Genomic DNA, 17,662 nt, shown 5'->3' with positions numbered 1-17,662 from the left:
TTTATAAATTGAAAGTTTGTGGCAACTTGCATTGAGCAAGGTTTTTTATTGGTGCAGTTTTTCCAACAGCATTTACTCCCTTTGTGTCTCAGTCACAGTTGGGTAATTCTTGAAATATTTCAAACTTTGTCGTTGTTATTATATTAGTTACTGTGATGTGTGATCAGTGACATCTGATGTTACTATTGTAAATGTTTTGGGGTACCACGAACCGTGCCCATTAAAAGATGAACTTTTTTTTTTTTTTTGAGATGGTGAACTTCACTGATAAATATGTGTATTCTGATTGCTCTGTGGACTGTTGGTTGCCCCCCCCCCCCCACCTTGGGCCTCTCCAGTCCCCGAGACACAACAATGGAAATTAGGCCAATTAATAACCCTGTAATGGCCTCTAAGTGCTCAAGTGAAAGGAAGAGTCACACATACCTCACTTGAAATCAAAAGCTAGAAATGATTAAGCTTAGTGAGGAGGGGATGTCTAATGCTGAGAGATGCCGAAACATAGGCCTCTTGTGCCAAATGGCCAAGTTGCAAATGCCAAGGAAAAGTTCTTGAAGGAAATTAAGAGCACTACTCCTGCCGACACATGAGCTTGATAAGAAAAGCAAAATGGCCTAATTGCTGACAGGGAGGAAATTTTAGTGGTCTGGATAGAAGATTGAACCAGCCCCAGTGTTCCCTTAAGCCAAAGCCTAATCCAGAGCAAGACCCTGACTCTCTTCAGTTCCACGAAGGCTGAGGGAGATGAGGAAGCTGCAGAAGAAAAGTCTGAAACTAGCAGAGGTGGGTTCCTGAGGTTTAAGGAAAGAAGTGCCAGGTGAAGCAGCAAGTGCTGATGGAGAAGCTGCAGAAGATCCAGCTAGGATCATTCATGAAGGTGGTTCCTGACAATAGATTCTTAGTGTAAACACAACAGCCTTATTTGGGGGAGAAGTTGCCATCTAGTAGCACTTCCTAGCTAGAGAGGAGTCCTCAGGGCCAGGTTGCAAAGGTTCAAGGGACAGGCTGACTCCCTTGTTAGGGGCTAATGCAGCTGGTGACTTTAAGTTGAAGCCAGTGCTCACTTACTATCCTGAAGATTGTTAGGGCCCTAAGTATGTTAGGCTCCCTCTCCTTGGCCTGTGCTCTACAAATGGAATAACACAGGCTGGACCACAGCATATGTGTTTCCGACATGGTTTACCAAATATCCTAAGCCCACTATTGAGACCTACTGCTCAGAAAAAAAAAAAAAAAAAGATTCCTTTCGAAATACTAACTACTCATTGACATTGTACCTGGTCACCCAAGAGCTCTAATGATGTACAGAGAGATTAGTGTTGTTTTCATGCCTGCTAACACAACGCCCATACTGGAGCCCACAGAGCGAGGAGTCATTTTGACTTTTGATTCTTATTATTTAAGAGACACATTTCAGGGGTGCCTGGGTAGCTCAGTCAGTTAGGCATCTGCCTTCTCCGCAGGTCATGATCCTGGGGTCCTGGGATCGAGTCCTACATCGGTCTCTCTGTTCAACAGGGAGTCTGCTTCTTCCTCTCCCTCTGCCCCTCCCCTAGCTTGTACTCTCTTCCCTCTCACTCACTCTCTCAAATAAATAAATAAAATCTTAAAAAAAAAATGAGAGAAACATTTCATGAGGCTGTGATGGTGATTCCTCTGCTAGATCTGAGCACAGAGCACATTGAGAATCTTCTGGAAAGATTCACCATTCTAGATGCTAAGAAATGTTCCACTAAACACTAAGAAAATGTTCCCATGGATCAATATCAATACTAACAGAAGTTTGGAAGAAGTGGGTTCCAGTGCTCATGGAGGACGGTGAGGGGTTCAAAACTCAGTGGAGGAAGTCACTGCAGATTTGGTGGGAATAAGCAGGAGAACTAGAAGTGGAGCCTGGAGGGGTGATGGGAATGCTTCCATCTCAGGATAGCACTTGAACGGATGAGGAAGTGCTTCTCTTATGGAGGAGCAAGGAAGGTGACTTTTTGAGATGGATTCTACCTCTGGTGATGAGGTTGTGAAGATTGTTGAAATGACAACAAGGATTGAGAATATTGAATAAACTTGGTTGACAAAGTGGCTGGATTTGAGAGGACTGACTCCAATTTTGAGAGGCGTTCCACTGCAGGTAAAATGCTATCAGACAACATCACATGCTACAGAGGAATCATTTGGGAAAGGAAGGGTCAATCAGTGTGGCAAATTTATTCTCTTATTTTAAGAAACTGCCACAGACACCCCCAGCCTTCAGCACCCTCACCCTGATTGTCAGCAGCCGTCAAAATTGAGGTAAGACCCTCCACCAGCAAAAATATTAAAACTTGCTGAAAGCTCAGATGATGCTTAGTATTTTTTAATACAGTATTTTATAATATTTTTAGTAATTTAAAAATGAAGTATCTTTAAATTAAGATACATAATTTTTTTTAGTTTTTTAAAGATTTTATTCATTCATGAGAGAGACAGAGAGAGAGGCAGAGACACAGGCAGAGGGAGAAGCAGGCTCCATGCAGGGAGCCTGGCGTGGGACTCAATTCCAGGTCTCCAGGATCACACCCTGGGCGGAAGGCAGTGCTAAACTGCTGAGCCATCCAGGCTGCCCCATAATTTTTTTTTTTTTAGACATAATACTATTGCACACTTAATAGACTATAGTATAGTATATACTGGGAAACCAGAACATTTATTTACTAGCTGTACTGGTGATGATCTGGTGCTGAACCCACAGTCTCTGTAAGATATGCTGCCTAAGTATGTTACACAGCATATTCCCAATTCTTCCTTGTGCTATTGATGTTATTTATTCTGCTTTTATATATGCTGTAAACACACAGTGCATTGCTATTTTTGCTTTTGAAAGTCATCTTTTAGTGCAATTCTTTAAAAAAGATAAAAAACTAATTTTGTTTCACTTGTATTACATTTTAAGGGCCCTTCATTTCTTTTTCGTAGACCCAAGTTTCTGTTTTATTCAAATTCTTACTGCATAAAATATTTTCTTTAGCATTTATTGTAGGTTAAGTCTCCTGGCAATGAATTTCTTTAGTATTTATTTCTTTTTTTTTTTTTTTTTTTTTTAGTATTTATTTCTGAGAAAGTTTCTCTCTGTTATTTTTAGAAAGATATCTTTGCTGGGTATAGGATTTTGACTTAGCAGGCAGTGGTTGTTTTTCCCTTTTAGTACTTAAAAAATCACTGTCTTCTGGTTTTTGTGTTTTTTTTTTTTTTCCCAAAGAAGCCACTATAATTCTTTATTTTATTCTTCTATATGTAATGTCTCTCTCTCTTTTTTTTTTTTTATCTCTGGGTGCCTTCAAGATTTTCTCCTTTTTTGTTTTTAGATTTTCTCCTTTTTAGTTTGGAAGTGATAGGATGAGGCAAATTTGTTTTGTTTTTGTTATTTTACACTAATTGATGTTCTCTGTGCTGCTTGGATCTGTGTTTTGGTGTCTCATTAATTTTGGAAAGTTCTCAAATATTATTTCTTCTGTTCACATCTTAGTGGGATTCCAATTAAATATATGTGAGAACATGTCATGTTATTTTACACTTCCTGGCTGTTCCCAACCCCCTTTTCTGTTTGTGCTTTACTTTGGGTAACTTGACCTATCTTCAGGTCCACTGGTTCTGTAGTGCTCATTTCTCTGCTGAAATTACCCATCTGATCTAGAGCATGTTGTCTACTTTTTCTCTTAACCATCTCTTTTTTTTTTTTAGATTTATTTATTTATGATAGACACACACACACACACACACACACACACACACAGAGGCAGACACACAGGCAGAGGGAGAAGCAGGCTCCACACTGGGAGTCCGATGCGGGACTCCATCCCGGGACTCCAGGATCATGCCCTGGGCCAAAGGCAGGCACCAAACTGCTGAGCCACCCAGGGATCCCCATCTCTTAACCATCTTTAACATATGAATTATAGTTACTTTAAGTTCCTTGTTAGTTCCAACTCCTGCTTCATGTCTGAGTCTTGTTTTGATGATTACTCTGTCTCTTTGGAGTGTGGTTTGCATTTTACCTTTTCTATGATTATACAAAATTATAATTTTTTTCAAACTTAGACATGTATAGGACAGTCAAAACTGAAGTAAATCATTTTTATACCTGGAAATAGACACAGCTTTCTCTCAACTCGGCCTTTAGTGCTGTAGTTTGCATTACTCTTGTTAAGAGTTGGCTTAGGTTTAGGATTGGTTGTTGCTATGGTTATTGTCAGTGCACCACAGCCTTCAAATTTCTGTAGCAATGGCTTATGTCTAGTGTGAGGATAGTTTACTACAACTCTTTCTTTCTTTCTTTTTTTTTTTTTAAGATTTTATTTATTTGAGGGAGAGGATGAGGGAGAATCAGACTCCTCAGTGAGCAGAGAGGCTGACACAAGGCTTGATTTTTGGGGTCCCAAGATCATGACCTGAGCTGAGGGCAGATGCTTCACCCACTAAGCCACCCAGGTCCCCATAGAACTCTGTAATTCTAAGTTTTTAAGTCTTTCCTATTTACCTATTTGTGGTCATAGTGTGTATTTGCACACTCTTATTCTTTTCCTGTCTCTCCTAGTAGTAGTCTTGAAAGCTTTTTTTATTTGGAAATGTATGACAACCCTGAGTCTTGGGGTATGGACTGCACAGTTCTCCCGTCCCTTCCTTGGCTGAGGTTGTGGGCTCATTGTCTCCAGGAGATGTAATGAGTGTTCACCAAAGCCCTTCCCTGTATAGATTAAGGCTTGTGTTCCTTAGTGGAGATGGAGGGGAAGGACCTGGTAGAGTGTCTTGCCCCTCCCACATGCCTGCTGCTCCTTCCCCAGTTCTGTACGGTGATCATGCTTCTTAGAGCTCTTTCACATCCCTTCCATGACCACCCAGTGGGTTTCACAGAGAGGTTGCAAAGGGATGCAGACTTGCCCAATTTCTGTGACCCCAGGAATTGTCCTGACAGCTTATACCCCATCTTCACAATATGTCATCTGTTCTCAACAGACTCTTCTTCACCAGTATCTGATGGCATCTTCCTCAGGTGAGTGTGTGTGCTCTTTCATTGCAGCCATTTACTTTTTGGACCAGTTTGCTCTGTGACCTCAGTTCCCTGATAGGTTCAAGAAAGTCATGGACTTGAAATTAGTTCGTTTTCATTGTTAAGTGTGGGAGCAATGTTCCCCTCCTATCTCCCAGCTTTCTCCATCCTGGGGCAGAAGTCAGAAGCGACCATGTCTTGAGGGACAAGTTTTATTAAGTTTGATGAAGTCCAGTTTAGTAGTTTTTTCTTCTATTATTAGTGCTTTTTAGGGTCCAAAGAAATCTCTCTCTACCCCAAAGTTAAAATATTTTGTCTACTTTTTTTTTTTTTTTTTTTTTTGGTCTACTTTAAGTAGAAAACTCCAAGGTTGAGATTTTTTTCTTCTTGTTCTTATTAAAGTCTTATAATTTTAACTTTCTTTTTTCTTTTTAAGATTTTATTTTTAAGTAATCTCTACTACCATCATGGGGCTCAAGCTTACAGCTCCATGATCAAGAGTTGTATGCTCCACCAACTGAGCAAGCCAGTACCCCTGTAATTTGAGCTTTTATGTATAGGTCTGTTATCCATTTCACATTAATTTTTAAACTGGTGGCAAAGGGACACCTCGGTGGCTCAGTCGGTGAAGTGTCTGCCTTAGGCTCAGGTCATGATCCTGGGGTCCTGGGATTGAGTGGCATGTTGGGCTCTCTGCTCAGTGCTTCTCCTCTCCTTATGGCTCTCTCCATGCTCCTGTGTGCTCTTGCTCTCTCTCTCTAATAAATGTTAAAAAAAAAAAATTAAAGTGATGTTAGGGAAGTTGGATGTATTCTCCTCATATGGATTTTCAGTTACATCATTTATAGAGAAACCTTTTCTTTCCCAACTAAATCACCTCCTCTTTCCTTTGTCAAACATTTCTTTCTTTTTTCAAAACTTTTTTTTATTGTTAAATACTGTAAAAGTGCATAAAATGAATGTATAGCTAGGCAGATTGTTTGATTTTGACCCCTAGTATGAACACCATTCAGATAAACAAATAGAATGTTTTGGGAACTCTAAAAGCCTACTAAAAGTTGTATCTTGGTTACAATTCTTTTCTTTCCCTTTGTAAGTCATCACTAAGCATACATTCCTAAACACTATAGTTTTGCTCGTTTTTGATATATAAGTGGAAGTACACTACTTACAGTCTTTGGTAGATGGCTTTTTAAAAAATGAAATAGTATTTTTGAGATTTGTTTTGTTTTGTTTTTAAAGATTTTATTTATTTATTCATGAGAGACAGAGAGAGAGAGGCAGAGACACAGGCAGAGGGAGAAGCAGGCTCCATGCAGGGAGCCCAATGTGGGACTCGATCCCGGGACTTCAGGATCACACCCTGAACCGAAGCTCAACCACTGAGCCACCTAGGTGTCATTAAGATTTGTTTTGAATTGAGGTACAGTTTGACCATTTTAATTGCTGAGTAGTATTCCACTACAATGTATATTCTGCAGTTGATGAGTATCTGGGCTATTTCCAGTTTGGAGCTGGTATGAATAATCTTGTACTTGTATCTTGGTGCATACAAAACTTAATATCAGGAAGGATATGTGTTTAGAAGAGAAGCTACTTGGTCATAATATATGTGTGTTTTGGGGGCACCTTAGTGGCTCAGTCGGTGAAGCATCTGCCTTCAGCTCAGGTCATGATCCCGAGGTCCTGGGATCGAGCTCCACACTGGGTCCCTGTTCATTGGGGAGCCTACTTTTCCTCTGCCCTCCCCCCCTGCTCATTCTCTCTCTCTCAGTAAATAAAAACAATTTAAAAACCATATATATATATATACATACATATATATATGACATATTAAGACTTCAAAAACACGCATATATACACACACACACACACACATGCATACATATATGATGCATGTTCCCCAATGTGGTTGTTGGGGAATGTTCTCCAACGTGGTTGTTCTTATTTCCTTCCACTCCACCAGCAATGCATGAGTGTTCCCATTGTTCTATTTTTGCCTAAGTTGTCACAATTTCTTATTTTAGCTACTCTGCTTGGTATTTTACATGATTTTAATTTACATTCCTTGATTACATGTGAACTTTTCATATGTTAATCGACCATTTGGAGATCCTTTTTTGTGAAAAGCCTATTCAAGTCTTTTGCTCATTTATTTTCTATTGAATTTTATATATTTTTCTTGCTTTCTCGCCTTTTTTCTTTTTTAATGATTCATTTATTTATTAGAGAAAGAGAGACAGCACTTACACAGGCAGGGAAAAGGGGCAGAGGGAGAGGGAGAAGCTGGCTCTCCCTCTGCTCAAGGAGCCCGATACAGGGTTCAGTCCAGGGTCCTGAGATCATGACCTGAGCTGAAACCAAGAGTCAGAAGTTCAACTGTGACTGAGCCACCCATGTGCCACATTTTTAAAAATTTAAATAAAAATAAATAAAAATTTTTAAAGATTTTATTTATTCATGAGAGACACACACAGAGAGAGGCAGAGACATAGACAGAGGGAGACATCCCCACAGGGAGCCTGCTACGAGACTCAATCCCAGGACCCAGGAATCACGACCTGAGCCAAAGGCAGACACTACTGAGCCACCCAGGTGCTCCTAAATTCAAATTTTTTATAAACTTAGAGTCTGTATATGTCTTGGTTCTGTATTCTTTCTTTGTCTATCCTTGGGCCAATATCACACTTTTATTTTTATTTTTGCAAAATATTTGAGAGAGAGAACAAGAGTTCACAGGGAGGGGCAGATGGAGAGGGAGAAAAGCAGACTCCCTTAAGCGTGGAGGCTGATGTGGGGCTTGATCCCATAACCCTGAGATCATGACCTGAGCTGAAACCAAGAGTTGGAAGCTAAACCAACTGAGCTGCCCACACATCCTGGGGTGGTGGTTGTTTTTTGTTAAGGTGGCAATTTTCAGTTTAAGAAAATTATATTCCTGGTTTATTAGGAATGCTTTTATTAATGGATATTCAATTTTATCAAACACCTTTTCTGTATCTATTTAATTACGTGGTAGTTGTCTTTTATTCTGTAATGTGATAAAATAAGTAGAAAATCAGCTCAGTTTTAAATTAATTTTGCATTCTTGGGTAAGAACCCACTTGATTATAGTAGCATCTTTTTCTATATATTGGTAGGTTGGGTTTGCTCATAAATTTATTTAGAATTTTTTGCGTTTATTTTCATGAAAGAGAGTAACTTGGAGTTTCTTCTGTTAGATTTCAGGATATAGATTATAGTTAATTTTTGGTATGTACTTTTTTCTGTTACCTGGAAGAATTTCTCTACAAGTGGACTTACTGGGATGCCTGGGTGGCTCAGTGGTTGAGCGTCTCCCTTCAGCTCAGGGCGTGATCCTGGGGTCCAGGATTGAGTCCACATCGGGCTCCTTGCAGGAGAGCCTGCTTCTCCCTCTGCCCATGTCTCTGCATCTCTCTCTCTCTCTCTCTGTCTCTCATGAATAAATAAATCTTAAAAAAAAAATTGGACTTACTAAATTTTTTGGTAGAAGCCATCTCAGCTTGTAGTTAGATTTGGTTGAGTTTATTTAATAATTACAGTATTGCTCCAGTTTCTATTTATCTATTTTGGTAAGTTGTATTTTCTAGGAATTCTTTGAGCACTTCATCAGAGTTTCACTTAAAGTTTAACCTAAAGGTGTTGGTGATATCCTTATTATTATTTTATTTTAAGGGACTGATTCCTAATGATGTCATTTTCATTTTTGACCTGTTTTTTTTTTTTTTTTTTTTTTACTTTCTCCTCCTCAATGAGTCTTACCATTATTTGTCCATTATTTTGGTCCTCTTGAAGAAGCAACTTTTGGCTTCATTGGTCTCTGCTAATGTACATGTATTTTGATTTTGATGCCCAACCTAGGCTCAAACTCCCTTACCTGGTGTCCATGCCCCAGCTGTTATGCATTCTTTCCAGGAAGGATGCCTTGCTGTGAGAAGCTGCCTTGTCCAGGAAGTGACCCTAGCACATCCTTCAGTGGTCTTGGGGCCAGTTTGCCTAGGCTTGCTTTTTTTTTTTTTTTTTGATAGGGAGAGAGAGAATCTTAAGCAGGCTCCACACCTAGTGTGGAGCCCAGTGTGGGGTTCAATCCACAACCCTGAGATCATGATCTGAGCTGAAATCAAGAGTCAAATGCTCAACTGGCTGAGCCACCTGGGCACCCTCAACTTGCCTAGGTTTGAATCCTTGCTCTGATACTTCCTAGCACAGATAAATCTCTCAAACTCTCAAAGCGCCTTAATTTTCTCTTTAGTCAGAATACACTAACAATATAGGGCAATAGTATAGGGCTTTGGGGATAGTTAGGAGTACATACGACGATGATTAGTACATATTTAGGAAATTAGCATATATTGCCTCTGTACTGCAGATATTTTGTCTAAGTTGGCATTTAAAAAAAAAACTATACAAAAGTTTAAAATTTCTGTGTTAAAGACTTTGGGGGTTTAAAACAGTTAAACAGGAGTATTTAGAGCTATTGTCAGCTGTGTCAGATTCTGATTTTCTAGCTGTTCTTTTTCCCATCTGTAAATTATTCCTGTGGCTTCATTTCCTTTTACCACCCAGGGTTGGATATTTTATTCTTTATAAGTATATTAGCACTCATAGAAGATGGGAAAAGGGAGATACTAGTAGTGACTCTCCAGCCCAGTATTGCTCAGTGGAATGGAAGCCACATACGTAATTGTAAAATTTAAGTAACCATATCATAAAAGTAAAAAACACATATAATCAATTTTATGTAGTGTCTTTTATATAGCCCTGCATAGCCTGCCACAAATATTATGTCAGCATGGAATCAATATAAAAATTATTACTGAAATACTTAAAGTTCCTTTATTCATATTAAGTCTTTGAAGTCTGGTGTGTATTTTATACTTGGACACATCTCCGTTGGACTTGCCATATTTCAAGTGCTCAGTAGCCACATTTGGACAGTGGCTATCAAATTAGATGTGCAGCTCTGTCTTTTGTTAGTTTAGGAATTAGTTTAAAACTATTTAAAGTTGCTTTTGACTTTGCTCTTGGTTTTTTTTTTTTTAATTGAGGTATGATAACATACAACATATGAGTTTCAGGTGTATAATATAACGATTCAATATTTGTATATATTGCAAAATGATCACTACAGTAAGTCTAGTATCTCTTATCATACATAGTTACAGAATTTTGGGGAGCAGTTTAAGGCTCAAGAAATACTGAGCAGGAAGTATGGGGAATTCCCATGTACTCCCCTCCCCCGTCCTCACAGATGCACATGTTCCCACACTGTCAGCATCCCACTCTGGTAGGACATTTGTTACAGTTGGTAAACCTACACTGACGCATCATTATCACCCAGAGTCCATAGTTTCCATTGGGGGTTACTCTTGCTATTGTATATTTGATGGATTTGGATAGATGTATAATGACAGGTATCTATTATTGTGGTATCATGCAGAGTAGTTTCACTGCCCTAAAAATCCTCTGTGCTCCACCTTTCTATCCCTCCCTCCCCCAACCCCTGGCAACAATTGATTTTTTTTACTATTTCTGTGGCTTTGCCTTTTCCAGAATGTCCTGTAGATGGAATCCTACAGCGTGTAGCCTTTTCAGATTGGCTTCTTAATCTTCGTAACATGCATTTAAAGTTCCTCTGACTTTTCCTGACTTGATAGCGCGTTTCTTTTTATTGATGAATAACGGTCCATTACCTGGATGGATAGATCATAGTTTATGACCCATTCACCAAGAACATCTTGGTTACTTCCAAGTTTTGGAAATTCTGAATAAAGGTACTATAAGCATTCATATGCAAGTTTTTGTGTGGATTGAAGTTTTCAGCTCATCTAGGTAAATACCAAGGAGGAGAGCACCTGGGTGGCTCAGTGGTTGAGTGTCTGCTTTTGGTTCAGGGCGTGATCCCAAGGTCTGGGATCGAGTCTCGCATTGGGCTCCCGATTGGGGGCCTGCTTCTCCCTCTGCCTATGTCTCTGCCTCTCCTTCTGTGTGTCTCATGAATAAATAAATCTTAAAAAAATTACAAAGGAGCTTGATTGCTGGATCATATGGTAAGAGTATGTTTAGTTTTGTGAGAAACTGCCAAACTGTCTTCCATAGTGGCTGTACCATTTTGCCTGCCTACCAGCTGTGAGTGACAATTCCTGTTGCTATACATCTGTGCCATCATGTACTGGATTTTGACCATTCTGATAGGTGTGATGTGTTATTTTGTTTTCACCAGTGTTTCTGTTTTTTTGCGTGTTTGTTTTTTTAACTTAATACATGGCTCATATTTATGGCTTGCATTGTATTTCTCTGAGAAAGAGCTGGGATGGGCAGCTCTGAAGGAATTGAAAAGTGAGGAAAAGAAGCTGTTTGTAGGTTAGAGGTGGAAGTATGGTCTCGAGGAGGGTGCTTTGTTTCTTTAGCCTGGTAGTAACAGTGTGCTTATATCCTCATGGAAATGATGCAGGAAAGAAGGAAAGATTGATGATCCGAGGAATGGAGGGGAGAATCCGTAGAACAAAGTCCTCAAGCAGATGGCGGGGCCTGGTGCATGAGCAGAGGTTTCACCTAGGCGAGGAAGTGTGTAATGGGTAAGCTGCCGAAGGGCACAGCTTTAGGTAGATGGTGTGGAGCCTGTGGAAACATACTGCCAGTGGGTTTTCAAGCACATCATTAGGCCTCATGCCACCATTGGCAGGATGTGAGTATGCCCTTCCTCCTTCATTCTGCAGCACTGAGTGTTGTCATAGTCTTTAAATGTTTGCAAAGTTTTAGCAAGAGGCCTCTCTACTCCTCCCCTTGTGAGACCCATGGAGACCAGAGCTTTGACAGGTACCTGGGTGCCTGGCCAGGATGCCCTTTTGAGACATACATATCCAGTATGTCATACTTCCTGTTGCCACCCACCTGTGCACGTGGTTCACCTGTAAGTCTCTGCTCTGCTTCCGCTCTGCTTGATTTCCACATCTCTGCTCCTTTTCCTGTCCAGCTCCTGCCAGGAGGCACCCTCCCCCCATTCCTTTATGCTCTTAGCTCTGATGAGTTTCTGTGCCTCCTTACTCTGACTCATCTCCTTGCCTTGTGAATTTCTTGGACCATAAAAATTTTAGTAACAATCCTGGAGACTGACTCAGTGTTATCAAAGTCTGTATTAGGGAAATTGAGGATTCTGTAAAAAGCAAGTACTTTCTGTGGTTATTATTTTAGGTCACTAGCTAGTTTCTGGTTTGACTATCCCGGCGCCAAGTTCCTCTCTGTAGCCACATGAGTGGTGGTGATGGTGATGGAAATGGAGTGGATGGTGGGGGCTGCCCCTGGCCTGGCTGCCCGTGTTAGCAAGGCCGTATTGATGACAGGCTTGCCGGTATGTTACGTGAGTGGCTAGCTACCTTTGGAATAACCTCAGGTCACTGAATTTTCCAATGTTGCCTGTCCCACTTAGGGTTTCTGATTCAAAGCCTTTCCCAGCTTCTGTTCTATGTATGAGTTTTTTTCTTCCCCTCTGGCAATTTCTGGGCATTGCTGTAAAGACCTTTAGCACCCTATGCAAAATGACTGGTTACTGGGACTTTCAGATTTTAAAGGGTATGTGAACTGTAGCCAGAGAAGTTAGTAGTACTTTGATATCAACCCACCACTTGAACACAGGAGATCATTTGTATTTTAAAGATTGGTGAAGAGGAATGTAAGAAATACATATTTTCAGAGCTGCAAATCTTTTTTTTTAACTGTCTGATTTGCTGCTATTAATAAATGCAAGTTATTTTTCTCTTTTGCCATATGGAGCTTAAATGCAGAGACCTGAAGTATTTTGTAAATATTTGAATGTGTGAATTGCTATGCTGCCAGATGACGGAGCAGTGGTGCTAAACTTGCCCTGGCATCCTGACTTGTTCTGAGGCTGGTTTAGATATTTATTTTCTTCCAGATAAGTAGAATCAAAACAAACAATAATTACATTGTTTATTAGACATAGAACACGATTTCATCTGTATAGAAATGCTGTATTAATAATGGTTACATACTTAAATCCATTTTATGTAACTATAGTTCTGGCAGGTAGCCAATACCACTGTGCCTTCATTAATGCCCAAAGCTACCCTATTTACTTCTGTAGAACCACTGGTCATTTGTAGGTAGGCCAATTCAGGAAGTTAACTGCAGTCATAAGAAAAAATGGAGAAAAAAAAAAGAAAAAATGGTTGGGGTGCCCAGGTGGCTCATTCATGCATCCAGCACTTGATTGCAGTTCAAGTCGTGATCTCGGAGTTGTGAGATTGAGCTCCACATCAGGCTCCACGCTCAGCCAGGAGTCCACAGGCGATTCTTTCTCTCCCTCTCCCACTAGTGGCCCCTCTCCCTCTTCACACATGCATACTCTCTCATGCTCTCTCTCTCTCAAATAAATAAATAAGTAAATATATAATATAATTATTATAATTAATATGATTATTATAATATAAATATATATTTTTTAATGGTTACAGGTTTTTTAGGCTTTCTCTGTTTTTTTGAATATGTAAACTGAAAGTAAATCCTAAAGAAAACGTACTTCACATGAGCTATAAAAAGGATGCTATAATAATGTAATAATATGGAATCATATGTAATAAATATTGAGTTTTCAGGAAACACCTTTGAAATCTATAAATTGCTAAATATTTACTCTGTGATTATATAAATTACATGTCAAACATTAAACACTTAAGGTAATTTCACCTCTAACTTAGGATTCTATCATCAGGTTTGTTTTTTTTTAAGATTTTATTTATTTATTCATGAGACACAGAGAGAGAGAGAGAGAGAGAGAGAGAGGCACAGAGACACAGGCAAAGGGGGGAGCAGGCTCCATGCGGGGAGCTTGACGTGGGACTTGATCCTGGCTCCCCAGGATCAGGCCCTGGGCCAAAGGCGGCACTAAACCACCAAGCCACCTGGGCTGCCCCTATTATCAGTCTTTTTGATAACTAATTGGAAGAGAACTTAAGTATTAATGTTAGTAATTATTTCCCAAGGAGTACCACTTGCTTAAAGAACTCGCATGTGCTTTGGGAAAGTTCGGAAAAGACTATAGATACTTTAGTGACTACACATGTAGTCATCCCTGGACTTCAACACAGGGAGCTGATAAAAGATCGTGTGTGAAATTAGGAAGGAAACTTGTGATTGAAGTGGGGAGCACAGAGGGCACTTGAGTGGCTCAGTCGGTGAAGTGTCTGTCTTCAGCTGAGGTCCTCATCCTGGAGTTCTGGGATCCAGCCCCACGTCGGGCTCCCTGCTCAGTGGGGAGTCTGCTTCTCTCTCTCCCTCTGCCTGTCAAATCTTAAAAAAAAAAAAAAGGTAGGGAGCACAAAATGTGAATTACTCATATGGACTACCCATTTCATTTTCTTCTTTGAGCGTTTGTTGGATGCCTATTGTGTGCTTTGTGGGACTTAAAAGTTGTTGAGTGTCTAATGAGAAGATGAACACGTGAAAGCATAAGATAGTTTGTGTAAAGTATGGAGGGTGTACAGGAGTTGGAGTAATTTTGGGGGCTGTATTGGTTGAGGGGTGGGGAACAGGTTGGAGGAGAAGAAAATTCACAGAGAAAGAATGATATAGTACAGTGGGGTTTGAAAGGATGCCTGACAGTTGCCCAGTATAGGAGGGAAATGGGTGTTTCAGAGTGAGAAATGGCATGTACTAAGAATGGGGCAGGGATCTGTAATTGTGAGGAGTAGAACTACTGGGTCGTGCAGCACTATGTGATAAGGGCCTTGTATGTCACGCTTGATCCTTTTAGTTAGGGAAACTATTGAAGTGTTCAGAGCAGAGGAATATTCTGTTCACGTGTGCAGTCTGAAAGATCATCCCGATAGCAGGGTAAATAAAGGATGTGGGAAAGTAGACAGACCTGGAGGCTGCAGACCAGACAGGAAGACACAGTTGTGCCGTGTCCAAGGCAGGAGTTGTTAATGCAACAAAAACAGGCACATTTGTTTTGTGTTTTGTGTACATGAGTATCCTGGCTTTAGTCTTCACCTAGGCTGTGTGACCTGAGATGGGCCACTATCACCTGAGCGCATTTAGTGTGTTTATGCCCTAAGATGCTGTGTTTTCTTTGTGTTAATAATAAGTTTACCTGTAAAGTTTTTAAATAGTAAGTCTGTTTTTCATGTTGAATTTGCAGTTTCTTTTTTTGGATGTTACTTTTAGAATTAGAGATAAGCCTAGCAAGAATATGAATTTGATATCTTTTATTAAACATACACACTGGCCACAAATGACAGCTTATGCCAGACAGTGGAAAACCAGTTTACTCAGAAAGGGTAAAATATCTTACATCATGGGTGTAGAACTCAATTGTTAGTGGCCTTCTCAAGTGCTTTCAGCAATCTAGCCAATTTAGGAATAAGCACATCTTCTTGTGGAAAAATTTCTGGGTTACAACATAGGATCTTACAGAAGTAAGTAAATAAAATATTGCTATTTAAATGTATTTTAATACATATTAATGAAATCGAAGAATGCCTGGGTGCTTCGGTGGTTAGCACCTGCCTTTGGCTCCGGGTGTGATCCTGGGATCTGGGATCGAGTCTCACATTGGGCTCCCTGCAAGGAGCCAGCTTCTCCCTCTGCCTACGTCTCTGCCTCCCTCCCTCCCTCTCTCTCTCTTTCTCTCTCTCTCTCTGTCTCTCATCAATAAATAAAGAAATCTTTAAAAAAAAGTATTAATGAAATCGGACTGGATTTATCCTCCTGCCTTAACTAAAAGAAGGGCAAAATATCTCAAGCAGTAGTGTACCAATGCTGGACAGCAGGCAGTGCACAACAGTAATCCTTGAGAGATAGAAAATCCAGGAGCTGAGGGTTGGTCAACCTTACTGTCTGGAGAGAATTTGCAGGTCATGGCTCAGGAAGAAAGGAGAGAGTAGCCTGAAGAGAGTCTGATGGTTTCCTTGAGTTGAGGAGATCTACCTGAGAACTTTTGGAGGCCAGAGTGAATTTGCAGGGCAGAGTACCAGAGAAGAGAGGGCTGCAAAGAGAAAAAAGAGTTCTGGAGAGCCACACAGAATATTCAGCTGGGTATTGATGAGCACATGCATGTGTGGAAACTGTATATCAAGGGAAGAACCCAGGAAGTGAGTAGTAGAACAATCCATGGAGCTCCTATGGGACCCCAAACAGTTTGTGTTCCCACCAGCCAGAGAGGGAAAATCTTGTAACGCAAAAGTGAGGTCACAAGGGTATTGCCTCAGTAGTGGAAAGATTTTTTTTTAAAGGTTCCATTTATTTATTCATGAGAGACACAGAGAGAAGCAGACACAGGCAGAGGGAGAAGCAGACTCCCTACGGAGAACCTGATGAGGGACTCAATCCTGGGACCCTGGGATTACACCCTGAGCTGAAGGCAGACGTTCAACCAGTGAGCCACACAGTGGGAAAGGTTAAAGGTGCTCTGATCCTGGGAGCATCTCTCTACTGCCAAATAGGATGCTGCCTGATTCATGAATCACTTAATAAAACCAATTCGATCTTTTTATTTATTTGTTTGTTTGTTTGTTTATTTATTTATTTTTAAAAGATTATTTATTTATTTATTTATTTATGAGAGAGAGAGAGAGAGAAAGAGAGAGAGAAGCAGAGACACAGGCAGAGGGAGAAGCAGGCTCCATGCAGGGAGCCTGACGTGAGACTCGATCCCAGGTCTCCAGGACCACACCCAGGCTGAAGGCGGCACTAAACCGCTGAGCCACGGGCCTGCCCCAATTCGATCTTTTTAAAAGAAATGTTCAGATCCCACCTCCCAAATCTTACAAGCAAGCCTTGAAAGGACCAAGCTCTTCCCAGATAACCTAACTATGGGCCACAACAAAGCTCAGAAATATTTGAAGGAGTAAAACCATACCCGTTTTCCTAACATAGTAAAATTCACAGTGTTTACTTTCTAGTCAAAAATCACCAGGCATGCAGAGACAGAAGCAAGCAAATACAGTTCATAATGAGGTTCAAAATAAATAAACAGAAACAGATTCAGAAATGACACATATAATAGAATTATTAGGTAGACGTTAACACAGTTGTTATTGCTATATTCTGCATTTTCAAGAAGACAGAGGAAAGCATGAGCATGTTAAGAAGAAGCACAAGATGTAAGAAAACCCAAATGAACTTCTAGAGTTGCAAACTAGTGTCTGAGATGAAAAATACATTTTATGAGGCTTAGTAACAGATTAGACACTGCAGAATAAAAGATTAATGAACTTGAGGAGATAGCAATAGAAGGTATCCAAAAAGAACCGTGAGCATCAGTGAGCCTTGAAACAACTTCACATGGCCCACAGCACTGTATGTATGTGTCATTGGAGTTCCAGAAAGAAAGAATGGGCATGGGGATTATGAAAAGATATTTGAAGGAATAATGGTGGGAAAATGTGCAAATCGAAGCAGCTCAGTAAGCCTCAAGCACAAGAACGATGAAGAAAATACACCACAACACATCATCATTGTATCACTGAAAACAATGTTTATTTTTTTGAAAAAGATTTTGAGACACACAGAGAGAGGCAGTAACATAGGCAGAGGGAGAAGCAGGCTTCATGCAGGGAGCCCAATGTAGGACTCGATCCCAGGACTTGAGGATCATGC

The 17,662-nt window shown here is 40.3% G+C and overlaps 1 protein-coding gene across 4 annotated transcripts in view; it reads left to right on the top strand.

The window, feature by feature from the left end:
• FAM193A (family with sequence similarity 193 member A) overlaps window positions 1–17,662 on the top strand; it is a 166,187-nt gene that overhangs the window by 40,816 nt on the left and 107,709 nt on the right. The window lies entirely within an intron of this gene.

This window comes from Vulpes vulpes, chromosome 14, assembly GCF_048418805.1.
Source record: "Vulpes vulpes isolate BD-2025 chromosome 14, VulVul3, whole genome shotgun sequence".
In the NCBI taxonomy this organism is placed as follows: domain Eukaryota; kingdom Metazoa; phylum Chordata; class Mammalia; order Carnivora; family Canidae; genus Vulpes; species Vulpes vulpes.
Note: the sequence above shows the minus strand (reverse complement) of the source record. Positions and strands in the feature narration are given on the sequence as shown.